The sequence below is a fragment of the Chrysochloris asiatica genome, unplaced genomic scaffold (genome assembly GCF_000296735.1).
Source record: "Chrysochloris asiatica unplaced genomic scaffold, ChrAsi1.0 scaffold00006, whole genome shotgun sequence".
NCBI classification, from domain to species: domain Eukaryota; kingdom Metazoa; phylum Chordata; class Mammalia; order Afrosoricida; family Chrysochloridae; genus Chrysochloris; species Chrysochloris asiatica.
Window position 1 is genome coordinate 12,851,591 of NW_006408524.1, and position 24,439 is coordinate 12,876,029.

Sequence of the window (24,439 nt, forward strand, 5' to 3'; positions counted from 1 at the left end):
TCTTATCCCTTTATCCTCCTCCAGACCAACCTTCCTCAAATAGTTGCCACCTCTTCTGTTCACTCCATTCACTTATAACTCTACTGCTAACCTGTCCTCCATCCTCACTACAAATATAACTAAACAGGATCAATATGACTCTAAAAAAACACTCATCTACATTTTCAATAATCGAAACATCTTTAGGCAGAAAATCCACTCGTTTTTTGTTTTAAGTTTTTATTGTGAATTATGTGATAGTTTACATGAGAGAACATTAGCTTTACATTCATCCTATCGTATTTTGTTTCACTGCAATGATTACAATCCCCTGTATGCATCATCAAACAACCAAAAGGTATACCCCACATGCCTACCTCCGGTCATCAGCACACAGCCCCTCTCCCTCCCTGAGTCTAGAGTCCCCAGCCGCTCCTTCTCTCCAAGTCATCTCTCTGCCTCCATCCATGGCGTCATTGTTTCTCTGGGTAGGGTCCTGCACTCAGCTCTTCTCCTTTTAATGGTCCCAGGGTCCTCCGCTCCTGGACTGCAAAATCAACCACTCCCCTCCTTTTGTTACAAAACATCTACCTTTACCTTTCCCACCCTCACATTAGCAAGCATTCCCAATTGAACCACAGTGTCTTATCCCCATCACCTTTCATCACCTCCATCCAGGCAGGTTGGATACCACTCAGAGATTCAGTAGTTTTCAATGGTGCCAAGTGACCTCCAGTAGACATTTTTAAATCTGTCTCTTATTTGCCTTTTCTGAAGCACTTGTCCTTGTTGGCTACTCTCTCCTTAAAAGATTGTCTTACTCTTGTTGTTGCTGTTATTAAATGCCATCGAGACATTTCCAAATCACTGCAACCTTTTATAGCATTTCTGAGGAGTGGTTGGTGGGTTTAAACCACCAACACTGTTGTTAGCAGTCTAGTGTTTATCCTACAGTGCCACACCAGGTTCTGGAAAACTGCACACACATACATATGCAAACGAGGTAAATGCATACCTGCTATATAGTGGTTATGAATTGGACTGCAAACCACAATATCAGCAGTTCAAAACTACCAGCTGTTCTGCGGGAGAAAGGTGAGGCTTTCTGATCCCATAAAGATTTACAGCCTCGGAAACCCTATGCAGGGTCGCTATGAGTCGTAATCAACTCCAGGGCACATAACAACAATAACAACAGTATACCATAGATGGTAGTAGTTATGTGCCGTGGAGTCAGTTCCGTCTCATAGTGACCCTGTACAGGGTTTCCGAGGCTGTAAATCTTTACAGGATCAGAAAGCCTCACCTTTCTCCTGTGGAACAGCTGGTAGTTTCAAACTGCTGACCTTGTGGTTTGCAGCCCAGTTATTGCTGGCAAAGTTTCAGTTACTAGAAATATTTTTTAGAAAACAATAGAAAAAGGTATCTAAAAATAAAACAAAGTTGAGGAAGAGAAATACAAATATAAAATGCATTTACATCTATCTTAAATACCTCTTTTCCAAAGAAGAAATGATTTCTTAAGAGGCTTGAGAGGCAAGTGGGGTTTGAGAGTTGTTGAGTTGTTCTAATTAAAGACTAGAAAGACGTCACATTGTCTGAATCTCTGTTCTGATGAAGAAGATGCACATTTAAAATTTTTATAAAAATAGATCTCTTATCCCTTAACACCTTTTTGCTTATTCGTATCGTTTCTCCTCCCAATCTATTCTCTTTAGCCTAAAAATATACTAAAATCACTCTCATCCTTAAAAACTGTTGTGCGTGTGTGTGTTTTCAGTCCTGTTTCTCTTTCAGGTATTTGCCCCATCTCTGCCCCTCTCTGTACTGCTAAATAGTCCAAGAGAGAAGGCAGTCACCTCCTCCACTCCCTGTGGTCTGATGTTCACCCACGTCCACCTCCGGAAATTGCTTTATTTAGGTCAGCAGTAACCTCCTGATTGTCGAGTCTGAAGGCCTCTCCTGATGTTCATTCTGTCTGACTGCCTCAAAGCACCACTTTGTGTTCCTATCTGAGCTTCCTAGGAGCCCCATAATTTCTTGACCTGTGTAGCACTGACACCACCTCTCACCGACCCCATAAGCATCGACAGTCTCCAAGGCCCCCTCTTTTTTCTCTTCCACCACCTTTTCCTTCCACCCATAGCCTCACATCATCAACTGTCACCTGATGTTGACTATCACCTGATGTCACCGTCTCCTGAACTCTTGAACTTCATTCCCCTGAATGACTCACAGGTACCTCAAAGTCAATCTGTCCCAAACTGAACTCCTTCGTTGCATTGTTCTCTTCCATGGCTGCTGCTCTGAGCTCTCTGACTCCTGGAGTGGTGTTACTGTGTGCCCATCTCTTGGACCTGAAACCTTGAAGTGATCTCTGGCATTGTCCTCTGTCCTTCTTCATAGGAACCCAAATCCTACTGATCCGCCATCTGAGAAGATAATCTGCCTTTTCTTACTGTGATCCTTCTCCTTGCCAGCATCATCTCTTATGTGACGTATGCATTTTTCCTTTAACTAATCTCCCTGAATCTAGAGCTGCCCTCCTGCAATTTCTTTTTCCTTGGATGCCAAAAACACCTTCCTAGAACACACATTTTTGCATAATACATCCATACTCAAAAAAAAACTTTTGGCTTCTTCTTTCTGCAGCATGACAACAAAGCTCTACGTTCTGTCCCAAACACTTTTCCAAACAAGACATTGATTCCATCCTTCAGCACACCCCCTGCCACGTCCAAGCTTGCCTGTACTTCCAAGTCTGTCTCCTCCCATGTTCCCGCAGCAAAGTAGACCCTTTACTCTTTCTGTTGAAATTCTGCAACTCCATAGAGGCTTAGATCATGGGCCCTGCAGAGCCCTTCTTTGGAGGTGGAATCAATTGTTCCTCTCCAGTATGTGGAGTCCTGGGGTAGCATTGTGGGTTAATGTGCTGGACTGCAAAGTCGGTTTGATCCGCCAGGTTGGTGGTTCAAGCTCACCAGCCACTCCTAGGAAACACTATACAAGGTCACTGTGGGTCAACACCAACTCGATGGCACTGAAACACAACAACTTCAGTATATACTTTTTGTCCCTGTCTTGTATCACTTAGCATTGTTATCGTCACTACTCCTCTGTCTGTCAGGTGGTTGTACTGTGGTGGCTTGTGTGTTGCTGTGATGTTAGAAGCTATGCCACCAGGATTTTAACTAGTAAAGGGTCACCCTTGGTGGACAGGTTTCAGCAGAACTTCCAGGCTAAGACAGACTAGGAAGAAAAAGGTGAATGGCCTCTGATAGTTTAGCCACTGAAACCTTTTGAATATTGTCTGATACAGTGTCAGTAGATGAACCCCTTACATTGAGCTTTTTTTTGAACCTTCCTTGCCACACTTAACATATTTAGTCATATAATGAGTTTACAAACTTTATTTAGCCAGTTAGCTTTGCTTTCAACATTTCCTGCCATGATCTGCCCCACCTCTTGACCTGGAGACAATTCTGCAGAATTCTAGAAGTACCCATTGAAAATTATGGTGATAGATTATAGATGTCTACTCTTTCCATCCAAGGACCTCTTGTTGTGTAGTGGTTACAAATCGGGCTGCGAACCGCAAGATCAGCAGTTCAAAACCACCAGCTGTTCCGTGGGAGAAATATGAGGATTTCTGCTCTCGTAAAGATTTATAGCCTCGGAAACCCTGTCGCTATGAGTCAGAACCGATTCCATGACACATAACTACCACCACCACTCTTTCCATCCAGACTTTACCTGAACTGGAATAAATTCTGTTCACATTTTTATGTCATGGTGCAAATGTTACCTGAATTGAATTATTCCTCCAGCCATTTTTAATAGGGAAGGAAGAGGGAGGGAAGCTGATATTCTTTTGTCCTTTTTTTATTAATAAACTAATAATGTTTTAAAAGAACAAAACACATTCTAAATAAATTTTGCCACTCATGGAACAAATCAAGACCATCAATGAAGGGCATTGTGTGACAAACACTTAGCAAGAGGACTGATTCCCCACAATGGCTGTTTCTTTTAAGACTAGAAACAGAATTAAGGCATTTCTAGTAGAGAAGGAAAACAATACATTTTTTTTTTCCTGTTAATATCTTTAGATTTTGTTTTGGTCATATTTACTGACTGATGGAAGCCAATTGATTTTTGTTGTTGTTGTTGTTGTCTTGTATGTGCACAGGATCAAGGATGCGATGTTTCCATCCTAAGTCCAAGCTGTTTCTACCTGTTTTAATGCTGGTTCTTCCATCTCCACCTTCCCTATTTATAAGGGTAGAAAGCATGCAGTTTCTTCTGCAAAAAGGACAGGAAGACTCAGCGTATCTACAAGAGACACTTAATGACCATTTGCTGGCAGAAACAGATATTTCAGTAGAATTTTTAGATACATCAACACAAAACTCCTGTTGGGAAATTCACCAGCAGCCAATTGACTCATTTATAAAGTCATGCAATAGAATGCAGCTATTTAGAATCAAAGGCAAGCAGACCTCTGCTTTCAGGAATGAAAATAAGCATACTGATGTTCTTTTCATTACTGTTTATAACTGCAAAAAACGGAAAGTCACCCAATTATTCTGCAATTGGGATGTAATAATTTATGAGTACTTTTCTGTGTTTGGATAGATATTTTTCAGTCACTCAAAATTATATTTGTCAATGGTATCTCAATACATGCAAATACTTTCTATATTATGTTCAGTATGGGGAGAGCAGGATGTAAAATCATGTCTCAACTAAGTAAAAATGCACCTAAGAAGGTTTGAAGCATTTTAACAATGGTTTCTTTTATGTAGTATGATTAATTATAATTTTTCCTCTTTTATTACTTCTTTCATGTTCCACAATTTCTAGACCAAGCATGTATTCTTACAGTTATGTTTAAACAACAACAATTTTAAAATAAGCTGATGCTGAATTCCAGGTGTGGTCTGATCGGTAGTCATGGTCTAGAGGGAATTCTCCATGCCCGACATTATAAATTGAGGCTAAGTTTGTTTTAGTCTTGATTGGCAGGAAACACAGGTTAGACCTAACTGTTCTAGCTCAGCCTGTGCCTCAGTATCTCCAGCTGGCGGCTGACTGACAACAAGATGAAAAGCCCTCTAGGGTTCCATTCTAGGAAGACTCATTAATTGGAAGGAAGTTCTGAGCAGATGTGACATCCCTGAAAATATAAGCCAGATCACATACAGAGCTGGGCCGTGTGCCTGAACTGCTTGTAAAATGAGTTTCCAAAGGAGAGGGTTTTAGGAGTGCTTTCCAACACTCTCCTCCCTTTGGGCAGGGGATCGCAGGAGTGGGAGAGGGAGGGATGGAAACAGCATAGGATGAATCACTGGGGATGTTTTCAAAGATATCCTCATTTTATCACTTGATCCATGATTTTGGATAGAATGACGGGAAAAACTCAGAAGGCTAAATTTTCAAGTGTAAAGGTTTACAATAAGATTTTACATTTTGGGCTAAGGTTTTCAGAGTCACTTAGAGCTGGTATTCCTGGTGTTGTGTTGATCAATCTTGCCCTAATGGCCTCACACCATTGGTGATCGCTCTGCAAATATATAATTATGAACTCATGTGACCTTGAGTAATAATAGCAAAAGTATATACTCTGTATGAAATTAAGTCAAAAGAGGAGTTAGAAAGAGGAAGATCTCTACTTAGAAGATCTTTGATGTATGAGAAGAAACTAATCACATGAGCAGATCAAAGTCGGCTGGGGGTAAAAAACTTAGAATGTAATAAAATGCATGAAGAGAAAATGTTATGATTAGAGTTTTATTGCTTTCAAGATACTAAGTCTATGTTGTTGGGTTCATGAAGACTACATAGGACCAGGCAATGCTGTGTTCTGTTACACGTTGTTGTTGTTGTTAAGTGCCATTCTGACTCATAATGAACACTAACCTTGTGGTTCAAACCGACCTTTCAGTCCAGTGCTTATTGTACAGTGCCAGATTAGGTCCCATGAATCAGAGCTGAGTCAGTGGTCACTAACAGCAACAGTAATAACTGGGATTCCCAAGACCTGAAAGAAAAATGAGATAAAATGTGGAAGCACATCACAGATACTTCCCTACATATAAGTTTACTTAATTAAGATCAGGCCTTTGCTTCCAAACTGGACTTTAGCTGATGCAATACAGGGTTTTTTTCTGCTGTATTTGCAGAACAGCTGAGATATCTAACACATAATAGATTCATAAAAAAAATTTAAGCAAGAGCACTTATTCATAGTTGAACATACATGGTTTCTTTGAAATATTTGCTTCACAATTCTCATGCTTGTCACTGAGTTGAGCGAACTATAGGCAGTGAATTTTCACAAGCCTTGTTTCATAGTTGCCTTGGGATGATGTGAGGTAGGGAGATTGCATGTATATGGATTGGTTATTACTCTTTGGAGCCAATTTTGATTCATACTGTCAGATTAACTCCTTCTTGCAATTAGTGGCTTACAGATGCAGACAAGTACTAAACAATAAAATAAAATTATACCTTTGGCTCAATTAAATTTCTACACAAATTGGGTTGCAGTTTGTGTGAAGTGGGAATAACTTGTCAATATCATTTGCCTAGGGTTTCCTGAGTCACATTTCAAAGCTACCTACAATTTGAAGTAGAATGCAGTTTGAAGCAATCAGTTTGTTGATATTGAAGGATTGTGTTTAAGAAAAACAAGCCTGCCCTTTTGGTAGATACCAGTGTTGTCTCATCATGAGAAGGCATACCTTGCATTGGTTTTCCTAAAGAGGTGATCTTCGTTGAAAATCTGATCACGTAGTATTGATGTGACTGGATTCTGATAAAGCCGACTTCTTTACCCAATGGACAAAAATAACTCAGTTTAAACAGGACTCAACCTAGAATTCCATAGATGATCCTTTTGGCCTGGTGGCTGTCTTCATCATGAAACTGCTTACCTGGACCCATGAAGACCTCTCAGATTTCCTTTTTTAGCACCTCAAATTCCTGCTTTTGCCTATCTGCTTCCACATTTCAGAACATGATCTCCCTGGAATTGCCTGTACCTTCCTTTTCCTCCCTGCTTGCCTAGGTAAATTGAGCCCACTTATCTTCTTTGATCTTGGTCTCCTTCTTGCTCAACAGATTCTCCATTCTTGGTCCTATCCTTCTTGCATTGTAATTCCCATTGTAACAGGAAACCGAGATGCATAGGTTATCGGTGGTCTTCAACCTACCACAGTACCTGTGAATTGGTAACCTTAAGTAGAAAGAACAGAGGAAGTAAGGGCATCCAACAATGTCCATTTTAGTTGGCATGGAGTTGGCTTCAACTCCTAGGGACCTTACGTGTAACAGTGAACTGTAGCCCATTCTTTTGCTATCATTGGTATGTTTGAGTCCATTGCTGTATCTTCCGTCAATCCATTGAGATTTCCCTCATTTTTACTGACCCTCTACTACACCAAACCTGATATCCTTTTTCTAGCGACTGATCTCTCCTGATAAGTGAGCCAAAGTCTCTCCATCCTCTCCTCTAAGGAGCATTCTGGTTGTATTTCTTCTAAGACAGATGTGTTGATTCTTCTGATACTCCAGGATAGATTCAATATTCTTCTCCAACACCATGGTTCAAATACATCCGTTCTTCTTCTGTCTTCTTTTTTCCTTGCCCAGCATTTGCACAGCACACTGATAAAAGATGGTGCACCACTGATTTAATCTCTACAAACTGTTGTGAAATTAGTACATTGAGAATATCAAAGACTCATTTTTTCCTGAAAGAGTGAAATTATGTACAACTGATTCATGTTTCAGAATTAGGAGAAGGGTTAGTTATTTATTACCTGTGAAAATCAAGAAGTATGATGATGGGCAGGAAGCTTCCTTTTTTCTAATGTACAGAAGCCGCTTCCTGTTTTGCACCATCTGAACAATATTCTGTCATTGGCCAAGTAACTTCTTGCCACCATATTGCCAGTGGACACGCTTGGCAAGGCTGAGCTGAGAATTTTGGCATTTCATTTTTCCTTTTGGCATGTTTTTTTCCATCAGCTTGCTATTCTGGAACAAGTTTCCATGGTATATTTGGAAAAATTTAACTATCCTTTCAAAGGGCCTCAGAATTATGAGTGCTGCATCATATTAGGTCCTGCTCTTTGAGCCCCTCTACTTGTCTTGTGACAGCTAGTTCCACTTGATGAAGTCCGTACTTTCCAGTGACTTCCAGACCTTGCAAATCATGGTCATCTGTTAGCAGTTGGCGATCTAGAAGCAGAGGAAGAAATGTGTGGTTTGAGGTTTGTTTATAGGCAAGTTTGCATTTTGCTTGTTAGGCTTTATCTCACAGTGTTTGTTTGTTCTTTTAAGCATTTTTTTTCATGGAATACAAAAATAGCAAAGTTCGTGGAAATAAACTTCCTCATATTAATGGATTATGTTCCATAACTCAGCCTTAGAATGCAATCTAAGGTATTCCCACCTACCCTGACAGCTTTCTTATGAGAGCCCTAGGAAGGCAAGATACTTACTTGCTGTGCTCCACAACTGGAGTCCTGAGTACGAATCTACCATCTACAGCTGGTGACCGTATACATATGACTGAAGTGTCTTGGACCTTGTTTTCTCCACTTGGAAAATGGTGACTGTTAGGATGTATCAGAAGGCTGTCCATCTGGTGTGCGATAAGTATGGGTCTTCCCTCCCATCGACATCAAGGCCATGCCTGGGACCTAATCATAAAGTAACAGTATCGCTGATGTTGTAAGTTCTGCTCATTGTCATCTCACCCTGTTGTTGTTGTTGTTGTTAGGTGCCATGCAATGGGTTACAACTCATAGTGGTGACCTTATGCGTTACAGTCCGGTCCTCTGCCATCCTCACAGTAGTTGTTATGTTTGAGCCCATTGTTGCTGCCACTGTGTCAATGCATCGTGTTGCGAGGTGAGGGAAGGAAAAGCAGTTGTCTGTGTATGGGGATTTTATTATGATCATCTTCCCTTGGGGGAATGAAGAGATGGAAAAGTTATTCTGAGCATGTTAAGTGGACAATCTAAGTATGTTTTCAAATGTACTATGTTTTAAAAAAGCAAACACAAAACAAAAAACAGAGATAACTGTGTCCTGGTCAACCCCACTGACACAGAGAGAAATACCTCTCCAAGAGAAATCAATTCTATCTCTTGAATGAAATATAGCAGCCAAGCTGAGCCAATATGAATTACATTTCTGACCAATTAGGGGGAGTTCCCAACTTTGACCTTCTAGGAGATACGATCTAGTCTGGTCTGATCTGGCCTGAGTGTTTTCTGTTAGATGGCGGGAATGTGAGTAAAGTCACTCTGTGTGTGTGTGTGTGTGTGTGTGTGTGTGTGTGTGTGTGTGTAGGATGGCTGAAGCTATCGTTAAACGTAAACCTGATGCAAATCACACCCTACTTGTTCAGAAGTTTTGAGGTTCAACTTGACTCCAGTGATCTCCAGGGTAAGAACAAACCAAACAAAACTAGGGCTCAGTGTAACCATGGGTCCAACAAGTTAATTTCCAGTGATGTATCTACATCTGGATGAAATGAGTACCTGGGTGATGGAAAGGCTGGCTACCAGTGCCACCTCTGTGTTGTCCAGTTCATGGATTCTACACTCCCCTTTTAAATGATTAGTATAAAAAGAGAACATTTCAGTTAGTACTAATAGTTAGACTAAGGAAGATTTGAAAAGTTAGTTTAGAAATCATTCTACAATGTTGTTGTTGTTATTGTTGTTGTTAAGTGCTTTCAAATTGATCCCAACCCATAGTGATCCTGTATAGGGCTTCCTAGGAGCAGCTGGTGAACTTGAACCACCGACCTTGCAGTTCAAGCCAACTTTGCAGTCAGTCCATCGCATTAACTCACAGGACCACACCAGGATTCTATTCTACAATACTATGTTTTCAGATCCAAAGCTACATGAAATATAACCTAACAAAATTATTTTTTAATTTATGAATTCATTTTAAAAGCATTACAAATATATATGAATTACATCAGCTGTAGTAATAATACATTTAATAAATCACATTTATACAAAGTGATCAAATGTCATCAGAATGAATCTGTCCCAAGAAAATACATAAAAAATGGCACTGACAGTGTCTACCCAGAGCAGAGCAGAGAGTACACGCTGCAATATGGGGGGTGAGATGGGAGGAGAGATGTCTTCTGATTTTCATTTAGACACCCAAGAGTAGTATTTCCTTTAGAACTCTCCAAACAATTGATGTTATGATTCCCTTCTATCTGTAGACAGCACATAATGTTTCTGAATGTTCCTGGAAGTGTGATGATGTGCTAATACCTGTAAGACATTCGCATCCGAGTACAAGTCCATTACTTGTGTGCAAAGAAGCTTTGTACTACTTCATGAAAGCTTGAAAAATAGCAGCTCAGATATCAAGCTGATAAAAGCTAGGTTTCCCTTTTATTGACATTCATCAGTTCCACCACAAAGTTCTTCTTTTTGTCACATAGTCTGTTGTTTGTTGCTGCTGTTAAATGGCAGTGAGTCAGGTCTGACTCACAGTGACCTGTAGGGGTTTCCGAGGAGTGATTGGTGGGTTTGAACTGCCAACCATATGGTTCAAGCCATCCTTGTGGTCCAGCACTTACCCTACAGTGCCATACGAGGACTCCATTGTTGTTAACTGCCATCAAGTCAGTTCCGACTCATAGCGACCCTGTATAGGGTTTCCGAGGAGCTGCCTGTGGGTTTGAACTGCCGATGTTATGGTTCTCAGTCCAGTGCTGATGCTACAGCATTACGCAAAGAGTTCATCACATTCTAGAAAGGGCAAAATAACCAATAATTGCCAAGTAAACAGCCAGTCTGTGGTCTAAGAAACAAAATTAGTAGGTAAGATTCTGTGGGAAAATCCCTTAAAAGTTTCTTCAAAGACATTGTAACTATTTTGTTTAAATTGGCCCCTCTGGACATGTAGATGACACACCTTCTTTTTCAGAACTAAAACTATGACGACCTACGTGAACTCAAGAAACTTAGTTGTGACTTTTGGATAGATGAGGGGGATGAATCAGATTGAAGGCTAAAAAGAATTGTCTTTCTGTCTTGTAATTTTCTCTTAGAAGTGAGTTATCTGGTGGGAACATAACCTGGAGAAAATTTATACTTCACAGGTTGATGTTGTTGTTAAGTGCCTTCGAGTTGGTTCTCACCCATAGTGACCCTGTATAGGGTTTCTGAGGAGTGGCTGGTCAGAGCTTGAACCTCCGACCTTGCAGTTCAAACTGACTTTGCTGTCCAGCGTATTATAACCCACAGTGCCACACCAGGACTCCATACTTCTTATAGTCCCCTGATAGTACATGATCTGCCTGCTTTATTACTGGTAGGTCTGATAGCATAGTTAGCTGCCTTGTGAATCTGGTCTTCAGGATCCTGCGTGCTCTTTCTTCATATTTACTCATTAACATTCACTAGCATAGCTACAGAAACCCAAACTATACTACGTATCCACTCTTAACTTGTACTGTGGGTCATATCCTATAATGGGAGAATGCAGTTATTCAAAAGAAGGTGACTTTGTTCTGATGTAGATGGGTACTTTTTTTCTGTCACTAGAATAGTCATGACTTCTATTCTTAAAAATATGTCCCTTTCCATTTTATATATTACTGATAAATTTAGGGTTATTTCTCCTCCCTGATGCAAACAATTCTTAGTAGTGGTTCTAAGACTGTAGTGTGTATAGCAATCCCCTAGAATGCTTAAGTTGCTGTTGTTCGGTGCTTTCCAGTCGGTACCGACTCATAACCACCTTATGTGCAACAGAATGAAACACTGCCTGGTCCTGGGCCAACCTCACAATTGCTACCATGCTTGAGCCCATTGATGTTGCCACTTTGCCAGTCCATCTCACTGGGGATCTTCCTCTTTTCTCTGACCCTCCACCTTACCAAACATGATATCTTTCTCCAGCAACTGGTCCCTCCTGACAATATGTCCAAAGTATGAGAGACCAACTTTGGCCATCTTGGCCTCCAAGGAGCACTCTGGTTGTACTTCTTCCAAAACAGATCTATTGGTTCTTTTGGCAGCCCATGGCACTTTCAATATTCTCCTCCAACACTGTAGCTCAAAAGCATCAATACTTCTACGGCCTTCCTTATTCACTGTCCAGCTTTCACATGCATATGAGGTTACTGAAAATACCATGGCTTGGGTCAGATGCACCTTAGTCCTCAAGCTGACATCTTTGCTCTTCAACACTTTAAAAAGGTCTTGTGCAGCAGATTTGCCAAATACAATACATTGCTTGATTTCTTGGCTGCTGCTTCCATGAGTGTTGATAGTTGATACAAGAAGAATGAAGTCCTTGACAACTTCAATCTTTTCTCCATTGATAAGAATGTTGTTTATTGGTCCATTGATGAGGATTTTTGTTTTCTTTAGAGTGAGATGCAATTCATACCAAAGACTGTGGTCGTTGATCTTCATCAATAAGTATTTTAAGTCCTCTTCACTTTGAGCAAACAAGGTTGTATCATCTGCATATCGCAGATTGTTAATGAGTCCAATCCTGATGCTACATTTTTCTTCATATAAACTTGAGTAGATGTTTCTAAACCCCATTCCCCTAAGATGCAGATAAGGAGAGATATGCCTGGGCTCCAAGATCAGTGTTTTCATAAGAACTTCTAAGTGATTCTGATGCAGGCACCCCAACCCCACCTCCGCCCCCGGATCACACCTAGAGAAATCAGAGCCCTATAGAATCTCTTAGTTCAATTCAGGTTCTGCCATTTATTGAATTTTAAATCTTGGTCAAGTCACTTAATCTCTTTGCACCTCAATTTTCTTATCTAGAGAGTAGTAGGGGTAATAATAATGCCTACCTAACAAGTTGTGATGATTAAATTGTTTAATCCATATAAAATCCTTAGGAACTTTAGGATTTGACAGTGACTGTACTTACCACATATTCAGTAAATATTTGCTACATCAGTCCAATAAATAGTGGATGTTGTGATAGAAATTGTTTTAATCGGATTGCTAGCTTGCTAATATACCAGTAAGATCAAATATGTTGTTGTTGTAAAGTACCATCAAGTTGGTTCCAACTCATTACGACCCTGTATAGGGTTTCGGTCACTATGAGTCGGAACCGACTCCACGGCACATAACAACAACATAGGATTTCTGAGGAGCGGCTGTGAGTTTGAACTGCTGCCCTTGCGGTTCAAACGACTTTGTAGTCCAGCGCATTAACTCACAGTGCCACACCAGGACTCCAAGATCCAATATACTAAGGACATGTTGGAATCTTGGTGTGGCGCTGTAGGATCAGTCCTGGATTCTAAACCCACCAGCTGCTCCTCGGAAACCCTATACTCTCTATGAATTAGAACCTACTCAACAGCACTTAACAACAACAAGGAAATAGTGAGTTTATGGTGGTTTTCTGATGGGGATGAGTTGTTTAGTGAAGTGCATCAGTGGATTTCCATTGTTCTCAGGATAAAAACTCCCATCTTTTAGATGGTCTTTTAGGTCCTACTGGAGTCCTGGTGTGGCAATGTAGGATAAGGTTGGTGGTTCAAACCCACCAGCTGCTCCTCGGAAACCCTATACGGGGTCGATTCAATGGCACTTAACAACAACAGAGTATTACTGGTGTGGCCTCTACTTTCTTCTGCAGGCTTATGTCTCACTAGACGACATTTGCTTTCTTCCAAGACTTGAAAGATCCCATGTTCCCTCTAGTACATGCTGTTCCTTATGCCTGAAACAGTTTTCCCCTCTGAGAAGCTTCTGCCTAACCTAAGTTAAGTCTCTTCTTTTTTTTCCCTCATAGTACCATGGACTGCTATTTCAGAACCCTTACTATGGTTATGAAGTCCTGGTGTGGCGCTGTGGGTTACTGCGCCAGACTGCAAAGCCGTTTGAACTGTAAGTTTGGCGGTTCAAGCTCACCAGCGTCTCCTTGGAAACCCTATACAGGGTCGCTATGGGTCGGAACCGACTTGACAGTACTTAACAACAACAACAACCATGGTTATACTTTTATTCCTGGTCTCTTCTACCAGAGTTGATATACTTGAAAGGCGTACACCATGCCAACTTGTTTCATCACCATTATAGTACCAGTCATATCGATGTATTGTTGTTAAGTGTCAATGAACTGGTTAGGACTCATAGTGACCATGTGCACAACAGAACAAAGCAGTGCCGGGTCCTGCCCCATCCTTACAAGTGGTACATTTGAGTCTGTTGTTGCTGCCACAGTGGGGGTCCTTCTCCAGGGACTGGTCCCTCCTGATAAATGACAGATGAGTTGTGGGTCATGTAAGTCTAGAGACTTATGTTGGTGGTGGGGATTATGTGCTGTGGAGTCCGTTCAAACTCATAGCGACCCTGCATAGGGTTTCCAAGGTTGTAAATCTTTATAGGAGAAGAAAGCCTCATCTTTCTCCTGTGGAATGGCTGGTAGTTTCGAACTGCTGATCTTGAGGTTATCCGCCCGACTCGTAACCACTTCGCTACCATAGCTCCTTAGAGACATATAGACATACAGAATATTTGTTGAACAAATTTTCAGATTTCAGTCGGAGGAAATCCTAGTTGAAAATGACATGTTTCTGCATTCACAGAGTGGAGAGATTTAGACAGTCTGCAGAGGATGAGAGGACCAACATAGTAGATGTATTCAAATTCTCAGAAAGCAATTCCAGCATCAACATCAAAAGGCCAGAGCTGAACATTTGGGGAGATTGGGGATGGGACTTGGACTGAGAGTTGTTCAGGAATAAAGCAGATCCAGGACTGTTTATTGAGTAGTTGTTGTTGTTAAGTGTTGTCAAGTCGCTTCCAATTCATAGGAATCCTGTATAGGGTTTCTGAGGAGTGGCTGGTGAGTTTGAACCACCAACCTTGCTGTTACCGGTCAAGTGCATATCCTACAGTGCCACACCAGGACTCACATTGATAGTGTTTTGTTGTTGTTAAGTGCCATTGAGTGGGTTCCAACTCTTAGCGACCCATATAGGGTTTCTGGGGAGCCAACTGGTGATTTTAAACTGCCGACCTTGTGGTTCAAACTGACCTTGCCATGCAGTGCTTTTCCTACAGCGCCACACCAGGTGTGACAAACGGAGGGTTTTCCTTTGAAGATCCAGAGGCATGAAATGAGCAAAGAGCAAGCCACAGTCCCCTCCAAAGACTGATCTGTGTCATCCTGGGCTGAGGCTACTAAACCTACCAAGACACTTAGGGGAGGGAAGCCCCTCCTTGTGATAGTGATGATGCTGAAACTGATTTCAATGGTTCAGAGGATAATTCCTTCCTCACTTAAGCCAAAACTAGTCTTCGTTGACACTTAACATTTTCAGTCAGTCATTCTAGAATTGGAGGCTTCCTGCAGACCCATGGATGAGATTACCACCATTTGATCCCTCTCCTGGGTCTGAGACACCCATACAACCCCTGCTGCTAAAGAGAAAATTAGCTCATTCAGAAATCCCAAGCATTAGCTCTTTCTAGAGCAAGGAGATTCTAGAGCAAGCAGGCCAGGGTGAAGTCAGAGTGGGTAAAAACAGGCTGGTGAATCCAGGAAACTCTCAAGTGTTCGCAGTACCCTATTGGAGTAGTAATGCAAGGAAGGAAACAAAGCACAAAAATCAGTTGTTGTCAAGTGGATTCTGGCTCACGGATACTCCATATATGTCAGAGTAGAACTGTGTTCCGTAAGATTTTCAATGCTGGTTTTCTTGAAAGAGATGACCAGAACTTTCTTCCAAGGCAACCCCGGGTGGACTCAAACTTTTAACCTTTGGTTAGTTGTTGTTGATAAGTGCCATCGAGTTGGTTCTGAATCATAGCCACCCTGTATGAGGCTTTTTAAGAAGCAGCTGATGAGTTTGAACCACCAACCTTGTGGTTAGTAGTCCAGTGTTTATCCTACAGTGTGATACCAGTAGCCAAGTCTCATCATTTGTACCACCCATAGATGCCAATGCTGGGAAGTAGCAGTGCCTGGACTGTGCTTAACTTTAATCTTCTGTAAGTTTCCTGGTTTGAGACCTTCTCATGCCCTCTGAGAAATGCTATTGCAAACTTATTTGACAAATATTTTAAAGATACTCACCATACTGCCTTGATTCTTTAGGTAGGGTAACGCTAGAGGAGGGCTGTATATGCTTGGTGGCATCACAAGGTAGGGATCAGAGTTTCAAGCCTGCCAGCGCGAGCCCTCCTGGGATTCATCCCTGCACACAGCATTGCTGGGCGTGGGAACTGTACTAGCGTGGAGTGCTGTGTGTGGCAAGTGAGGTGCTTGCATGACATTTCTGGACAAAAACTGCATGTGGAGAGAAAGAAGGAGAATACAAACTCACAAGCAAATAAAAGTAAGAAGAGGGAAAGAGATGAGATTGCAGTTGATTATGGGTCTGGTAGCAGATGTTCTTCACAAATCCAACTCGCTGCAGCCAGTCTGTTTCCATGGCAACAGAATCAGTAATTATTGAGCCCAGCGCTCTCCCCTCCTTTCTCCCAACAAGGTGGAGGCTGATGAATATGAACTATCTCCAGCCCATCACCAGCACTTTCTTTTTCTTCTTGTTTTCTTTTCTCTCTCTTATTAGTTCTTTTCAGGAAAAAAGTGAGCATCTTGAGGAACACCAAGGACAAGAGCTATACGTTCACTGACAGAAGGGCATAGGACACTAACATAGAAAAAGTTCATTGTTTTTGTCTTGTGATACTATGAGGGCAGAGCTCTTCCTCGAAAAGCAAGTAATCTCTGAAGATGCTAAATAAATGAGCAGGAGTTTCCCTGAAATGGAGGCTTTCTGTGATTGGCTGATCTTCCCCCCGACGCCTGCCAATCGGAGCACCCCTGAGCTCCAGCTCCATAAACATAAGCAAAGCTACATGCTTATTCCACTGGACTTGACGTGTAGACCATTCAAAGGTGTGCAGCGGGTCTCTGTTCACATGGCTCAACTGGAAACCTATTTCATGAACAAGCTGACTCGGGAACCATATGGTGTTCCAGCACATTGTTCTTCTGGGGGACGACTCTAAGTTGTTTTGTGGCGGCAGCAGCTTAGAAGCAGTATTTGTAGTTTGGAAAGATGGACTTACAGGAGCTTGGTGAGTAAACCTCAGTCTTACACATCTGTCTGCTGGCGTGAGCATCTTGAGCTAACGTGTAGCTTTGTCCTATTGTCTTCTGGGAAAACTATGAATTGGAAGAGAAACAGAAGAACAGGCATCCTCGAGTGCCCATGATGTGAGAGACTGTATATTCAAAAGACTGTATGCATTGCTGGGGCATGATCGGATTTATATTTTGTTGTATTTTCTACACGGATACTGGGTTTTTTAGTTGAGGATTAGTGTGCAGAGTGGACTTCTGCTTTATCTCTCTGGGTACTGATCCATTTCAAAAGGAGCTTTTTAAACTAAATTAATAAGAGTCGACTCTAAGCATTGCTGGGAAGAGAGAAAGAAGGAACAGGCATAGAGCCGAGAGCTGCTTGATTGTGTTGCTGGTGTTTGCATTGTGAAGAGAGGCAATATTACAATGATCTTTTAGACACTTCTTCAGACCCCAGGCGCGGAAGGAAGGATCTCTTCACTGTGCGCTGCTCTGCTTGGCAAATGTGCAGCTTAGCTAGGTTGTGTTCCTTCCTTCTTTTATGAAACCAGTCTCCAAATTAAAATATGCTTTTTTGTTCAATTGCACATAGGAGTTGAATTGCAGTCAGAAAAATGTAACAGTAAAAACCATTCCTCTGCCTTGTATCCTTTTAAGCCTTAGAAAACCAGAGAGGGTTTGCAAAGTTATATTCAAGGATTGGCTCTTTGCCAAGGAAGGGATGCGCTGAGCTATTGCTCTGTTCCTTGGGGTTTAATTTTCTGACACTGGTGATGAAATTTTCAATTTTGGGGGTAGAAACAGGAAGAATGAGAAAGCGGGGCTGTAAACAGACATTGTGGGGGTCTGGGGGAGGAGCATGAGGAAGGAGAAACTCTTTTCCTTTGAGGACTCTTCTAGCTGCAAACTTGAAATATATGTGGCAAGGCAGAACCTAAGCACAGTGTCGGATTACAGAGGAACTATAATGTGGAGAGATACTGCTTTTGGCTTGGGCAGGAGAGTGGGAACTGAACTTGTAGCTTCCATCTCTCCCTGGGAGCCTCTTCCCAGCATCTTTGTCTGCTAATTGTGGCTTCATCACTATTGATTTTTTGGTGTGTATGTGTGTGTATGTTAATTCTTTTCTTATATGTTAGGAAGAGTAATCAGCAGACTTAGGGTCTTGTATGTGCAGTTCATTTGGGTTCCAATAACTGAGAGGAAAAGGGGGAAAAAAGCATTCTATCTGAGCTCTAAAGAAATGCACATGAAATAGCGTTAAACAGGAAATTGTATTGATGTATCCTTATAAAATATGTCCTTTTGACAAAAGAGTATTATGAGTGTCCTCATGGCTGTATAATGGAATTTGTTGGATCTTAAATGGAATCCGTAATGAATGGTGAAAGAAACAAAAGAATAAGGAAGGTTTTGCTTATATGAGGGTGGTGGGTGTCCAAGAGAGATCGTCCCTTCTGTGGCCACTGAAGAAGTGGAGCCAACCCTGCAGGAGGGAACCGAGAGTTTCCTAACTGTGGGGTTGCAATGTATTAAAGAAATCTGGTTGCAGGTCAAGGTCAGTAGTAACCTGTCCATTGGCTGAAAGCCTTTCTCTAGATGCTAGGTGGCCTCGGATCCAGGGGTCCAGGATGCTGTGATAATGGAGCAGCCTACCTGATTGGGGGTACCCTGTGTGCATGTTAGGTCTTTCTGATGCATCTCACTCCTGGATGCATGCACAGTTTGGAGAGATGGGTTTCTAGTAAAGATTCACAACCGTCACCTCATTAGGACCTCCAACCTCCTTTGGCCCTCCCTGTTCCCCAGTAGTGTCACTTTAAATGGGTGAGTTGCTGGCACCTGTTGGCAAGAACCAGAGAAGAAGAAACCTGCCTTTTATGGGAGTAATAAAAATGCTTCTTAAGAAAACACTAAAACCTATTTTTGGATCATGGAGCTTTTTAAGATTTGAAAGCTATAAATTTTCCCTCCCACCCAGGAAAATACATGTATTCATAATCACATAAGATTCTGATGGCAAATCATTTCAGGATAAAGGAAGATCCCTGACCTAGCTAGGGGAATGGCCAGGAATGCATTGTATATTGAAGCTCCTTTGCTCCCTGGGGGCCCTGGATGCTGTAGCCTGGATGAGGTGCTGTTTACCATCCTCACTTAGACTCCAATTTAAAAGTCTTGGGAATGAGTCTACAACATGATGGTTGTCTGACTCTTGAGCTCACGGGGTTGATGAAACGAAAGTGACTTGAAATGAAAGTGACTTTTCAGGTACCAGAAGTAACTGAACCCTTGTTAATGTTGTTTTTATTTCTGAAAGAGAAGACTTCTAACTTCACTGCCCCTTCCTGGCATTTGTAGGTCATGGAACATATCTGAAAGGTAAAGTAAAATGAAGTCCCTTAGCTTTTCAAATGCACATCTGAGTTACAGGGCTATAAATTGAAGATATTATAAATAGGTTGAACTCAAATACAAAAATGAAGCACTGAGAATCTGAATGATTGAATTTTGCAATTATCCCAGAAGTTGGAATAAAATCAATCACAATGATCCTCCAAACCAGAGCTAATGCCGTGTCTAAAATCCAACACCCATCATTGCCACAGTATTTATTCTGACCCATAGCAACCCTGCATAGGGTTTCTGAGACGTAAATCTTTATAGGAGCAAGCAACCTCATCTTTATCACGTGGAGCAGTTGGTGAGTTTGAACCACCAACCTTGCAGTCAGCAGCCCGACGCCTAACCCACAGTATAATATATAACGTAGTAAATGTGGAGTCCTGGTGTGGCTCTGTGGTTTAATGCGCCGGACTGAAAAGTCAGTTTGAACTGAAAGGTTGACGGTTCAAGCTCACCAGCTGCTCCTCAGAAACCCTATACAGGGTCGCTATGGGTTGGAACAGACTTGACAGCACTTAACAGCAACAATATACAAATATATACAAGGGTAAGTCAAAAAGTATTGCTACTAGGGTTCCAGTTCATGCATGCTCAGATTTATTCCAAACATGTATGCTTAAACATGCCTGCAATTAATGGATAACTTCAGACAAGTTCTCTCAATAGTATACTTGATTTAGTCTTCTTCTTGTTAAGTGCTGTCGAGTTGGTTCCAACTCATAGTGACCTTGTATAGGCTGTATAGGAAGTGGCTGGGGAGTTTGAACCTCCGACCTTGTGGTTCAAATGGACCTTGCAGTCCAGTGCTTTATCCCACAGTGCCACACACCAGGACTTGTTAGGGTACTTAATTTTTTTTTTTTAGAAAATCCAATCAAAACAGTGGCTTCCAAGGGGATCAGCTGGTCCAGTTCAACTCAAGGCAGAGAAGCTAGCTCAGAAAGTTAGGATGACAGTTTTTGAGAATTCCAAAAGGGTCATCTTAGTAAAATTTTCTCAAAGGACACAAGGCATTCATGAGGACTTACCAAGAAGAAGTCTTAATAAACTGGAAACCTGCATTGATGAGAAAAAGGCTAGGAACATTTTGCTGAGGAATTTCTTTACTTCACAAGAATTCACTTGTTCATTCTTCAAGGATAACAAGAGCTGTCCTATGAAAACTTAGTTGGTAAACCTTACCCCAATCACCTCAAAGCCCTGATCTTCAGACATCTTTTTGGTCTCAAAGCTTGACACAATTTCAGTTGCTCAAGGATTCCAAAATTGCCATAATGGTGTAAACTGAAAAGCCAAAAATTCTAAGGGGAAGAGTTTGAGGGAAACAGTACCTTCGGCAGTGTCTAGGTCTATATGAGGGATACGTCAAGAAACAGTACCTTGACAATTGATATTTTTGTTTAATAAAGATTTCTATAATTTTGTAGCACTGCTTTCTGACTTAGCCTCATATAATATAGAGCCCTGGTATGGTGCTGTGGGTTAATGCACCAGACTGCAAAGCCGTTTGCAGTTCAAGCTCACCACTGGCTCCTCGGAAACCCTATACAGGGTAGCTATGGGTTGGAACCAACTCAACAGCACTTAACAACAACAATATAGATATACTCTACAAGATGGGGTCCTGTTGTGGCGCTGTGAATTAATGCACTGGACTGCAAAGTCAGTTTTAACCACAAGATCTGCAGTTCAAGCTCATCAACTGCTCCACAGAAACCTATATAGAGTGGCTATGGGTCAGAACTGACTCGATGGCACTCAACAACAACATTGGAGTTATAGAGTCCTGGTGTATCACTGTGGAATAAAGCACTGGACTGCAAGGTCAGTTTGAACCACAAGGCTGGCAGTTCAAACTCACCAACCACTGCTTAGAAACCCTATACAGGGTCGCTGTGAGTCAGAACCAGCTCGATGACACTTAACAACAACAGATACATGATATAGTATGTATACAGGTAATGTGTGTATACGGACATAACATTTCTTATTTATCTTGTGCTGCTATAAAAAATGCTATAAGTGAATAACTGTAACAAATAGAAATTTATTCTCTCATAGTTTTCTATTGTTGTTGGTAAGTGCTGTTAAGTTAGTTCCAACTCATAGCTATTCTGTATAGGGTTTCTGAATCACTGAACTTGCAGTTAACAATTCAGTTCTTATCCTAGAGCAACTCCCCTGGCACTCCATGGTTTAGGAGGCTCCGAATTTACAGTGTCAGCTCCCGGGGAAGGCTTCCTCTCTGTGTCAGCTCTGGGGGATGGTCCTTGCCCTCTTTCAATACCTGTGAGCCCTGCGTCCCTTGGAGAGCTCCCTGTGTTTTAGCATCAGTCTTCCCCTGGGTCTAGGAGGTTCTCAACACAGGGACCCAGGTACAAAGGAGGCACTTTGCTCCCAGCTCCTCTTTCTTGGTGGTACTGAGGTGTCTCCTTCTGAGCTGCCTTCTCTGTCCTTTCATCTCTTGTAAGATAATACATCTTGTAAGATAATATAGGCCATGTCCCAGGGAAACTCTCCTTACATGGGGTCAGGGCTGTGTAAGGATGCGCCATCCCACCGTAATCCTTTACAAAGAGCTGTATCAGTTCACAGCTTAGGGGATGATGACATCATTACATGATTGTTAAATTACATCCTAACTGTCATTAACCATTGAGAATCATAGGTATAGATATTAAATACACTATATTATATAATATAGAATTTAAAACAAAACAAAACACAAAAAACTAAACCTACCTCTTTGAAGTTGATTTGAACTCATAGAAACCCTGTATAGGATTGCCAAGACTGTAAATCTTTACAGAAGCAAAAAGCCTCATGTTTCTCCTGGGAGCTGCTGATGGCTTTGAACTGCTGACCTTGTGGTTAGCAGTCCAGTGCTTATCCTACCAGTGCCACATCAGGCTATAGTATATATAAAATAGACACTATATTTCTTGAATGAAGAAACCAAATTGCCAAAATAATTAAGGAACTTGCCCATGTTTATCCAGCTAGGAACTGGCAAAGGCTCGCTGTTTTCATACACATTGATTTAGTTATTTGCTGCATTCATGGATGAAAGGAGTGGGAGTAGATGGAGAAGGAGGTCTCATCTGTGTATTGCTCAGCACATCAATCTGTCTAGTAGAGTCAGGCTGCAGTTGAATTAAACAATCATTACAATGATTAAAGTTAAATCAGAAAGGCATTCCAGGGTGGTGAAGGGTGAATTTTTAATAATGCCATTTAGGGAAAGAAGTTTAAGCTAAGTAAATCTTGTCCCCCAAATTTCCCATTTGTTTACAACTCTTATGTCATTATGTGATGTGCCACCTTGTTCCGAAGAGTAGTTACTGTGTGAGTATAAGTCAGGTCCATTTATATACAAGGCTAGTGCTTCCTGGACTATTTGAAAAAGATAGCAGGTCCTAGTTGTCCATTGCTTATGTTTGCCAGGGATGATACGTAGTGTCCAGAGCAATGGCGAGGGCTATGAAAGACCCAGAGCAACAGGAGCATCGTGTTGGGGATGGGTATGACCCACATGGCTGTAGGAATCACTGGAGCAACCAAGTTTGAGCAGAGATGATAGTGATTCCAGGTGATAAAGGTGGTACCACCTCATTGAAGGAACAATTATAGAATCACAGAAGATCAGACTTGGAAGTAATTGAGCAAAAACGTTTTTCAAACTGTGTTCCTTGGTGTTTTGGAGAAGGTACAGTCTGGTCAGGTCCTTAGGCAGTGCAAACAGTTAACACACGCCGTTGTAACCTAAAAGTTTGTGATTCTATTCTACCCAGAGGCTCCTCAGAAGAAAGACCTGTTGATGTACTTCTGAAAAATCAGCCTCTGAAAACCATAGAGAGCACAGTTCTGGGACACACATGGGGTCATGTCATGCCATGTGTTGGAGGTGTCTTGATGGCAGCTGCGTTTTTTACTAGTGGAGCCCTGTGGGTGTAGGAGGCCTCCACTCCCTTCCTCTGCAGCCAGAGCATTGCCACTTCTGCCTGTTGTCTGTCCTAGTGTTTCCGTGAAGACTTATTAATAGAAAATAAAGGTTAGGCTGCTAGAAGGAAAAAGAACAACTATTAATCTTGTCACAGTTTCTTATTTGACAATAAGGAAATGGATGACCAGAGCATTTAAGCAAGGCCACATTGTTAGACAGGAAAGGAATCTGCAGGGATTTTAGTGGTGGCATTAAAAACATAGCTTACCTGCTAGGTCTGCCTACATTTCCACACTTTTCTAGTATTATGTAGGGGCCCTGGTGGCATAGTGGGTTGTGAGTTGGGCTGCTAACCACAAGATCAGCAGTTCAAATCCACCAGTCACTCTACAGGAGAAAGATGAGGCTTTCTGATCCCATACAGATTTACAGCTTCACAAACCCTGTGTAGCATCCCTATGAGTCAGAATCAACTCAATGGCAGTAAGTGTGGTTTGTTTTATAGTATTGTAGGTACATGTATGTGTAGGAGACAATTGTGTTTACAGAAACAACATGTAGGGACTACAGCAGTTCTCATTCTAGACCAGCACTGTTAGGAGGAAATAGGATGTGAACTGCAGATACCATTTTAGTTCTTTAGTAGCTATATTAAAAAACAAAACAAAAAAACAACAACAAAAAAAAAAACAGGTCAGTAAGTTTTGGTAAAATACAGTGTTTAGTCAAGTCAATCCAAACTATTTTCTCTTCAAGTTGCAATGATCAAAAGATGACTGTGATCTTTGGCATTTTATTTTCATGGTTAGTGTTTGAGAGCTGATGTATTTTTGCACTTACAGCACATCTCAGTTGGACACCAAATTAAAGTGGAGCCCTGGTGTGTGGCACTGTGGGTTAATGCGCCAGACTGCAAAGCCATTTGAACTGCAAGGTCGGTGGTTCAAGCTCACCAGTTGCTCCTCAGAAACCCTATAC

General features: G+C 41.5%; 1 protein-coding gene across 5 annotated transcripts in view; it reads left to right on the forward strand.

Annotated features, from left to right (window-relative positions):
- Window positions 1–24,439, forward strand: part of ELMO1 (engulfment and cell motility 1) — a 660,529-nt gene that overhangs the window by 434,230 nt on the left and 201,860 nt on the right. The window contains exon 1 of one of the 5 annotated variants that reach the window (XM_006832128.1): window positions 16,939–17,105. The exons of the other annotated variants lie outside the window; for them this stretch is intronic. The gene's annotated coding sequence lies outside the window, so the exon portion shown is untranslated. Of the gene's footprint in view, window positions 1–16,938; window positions 17,106–24,439 lie in introns of those variants that run through there. 5 annotated transcript variants of the gene reach the window in all.